General features: G+C 45.0%; 1 non-coding gene across 1 annotated transcript; it reads left to right on the forward strand.

Moving 5' to 3' along the window:
• The first annotated feature begins 200 nt into the window (after window positions 1-200).
• Window positions 201-307, forward strand: LOC131918081 (U6 spliceosomal RNA). The gene has a single exon (XR_009380830.1). It is a non-coding gene; the product is annotated as a U6 spliceosomal RNA (small nuclear RNA).
• The last annotated feature ends 593 nt before the right edge of the window (window positions 308-900 follow it).

Genomic DNA, 900 nt, shown 5'->3' on the forward strand with positions numbered 1-900 from the left:
ATACAGCCACAGCTATATAGTGAAACTATCTCAAAAAACTAAATTAATTGAGCTGGGTGGTGGTGGCACACGCCTTTAATTCAAGCACTCAGGAGGCAGAGGCAGGTGGATCTCTGTGAGTTTGGGGCCAGCCTGGTCTACAGAGCAAGTTCCGGGACATCCAGGGCTACACTGAGAAACCCTGTCTCAAAACAAAAACAGTTCTATCTTCGGCAGCACGTACACTAAAATTGGAACGATACAAAGAAGATTGGCATGTCCCCTGCTCAGGGATGACACACAAATTCGTGAAGTGTTCCATATTTTCACAAGTGGCAGTTGCTGGCTATGATGACTGTGTGCTTTGGATCTGGATTTACTGCTCCCTTCTTTTTTTTAATTATTTATTTTATTTGCATTGGTGTTTTGCCTGCATGTATGTCTATGTGAGGGTGTCAGATCTTAGAGTTACAGACAGTTGTGAGCTGCCATGTGGGCCCTCTGGAAGGAGCAGTCAGTGCTCTTAACTGCTGAGCCATCTCTCCAGCCCCTGCTGCTCCCTTCTTTTTTGGTTTTTCGAGACAGGGTTTCTCCGTGTAGCTTTGCGCCTTTCCTGGAACTCACTTGGTAGCCCAGGCTGGCCTCGAACTCACAGAGATCCGCCTGGCTCTGCCTCCCGAGTGCTGGGATTAAAGGCGTGCGCCACCACCGCCCGGCTTGCTCCCTTCTTTATAGTAAGGCACCAGCTACTTAAAAAATGAGGATATTTAATTCATCCCTGTAACAGATAGAAGATTGTCTAAGAGATGTGATCTGAAAATTGGATTAAACTCTTGACCTCTTATTGCTAAATAAAATTGTAAATAAACTAGTGACATAAAGACAAAAAACAAACGGAACAACTTTCAGTTCCTCTTTACC

Source organism: Peromyscus eremicus, chromosome 8a (genome assembly GCF_949786415.1).
Source record: "Peromyscus eremicus chromosome 8a, PerEre_H2_v1, whole genome shotgun sequence".
In the NCBI taxonomy this organism is placed as follows: Eukaryota; Metazoa; Chordata; class Mammalia; order Rodentia; family Cricetidae; genus Peromyscus; species Peromyscus eremicus.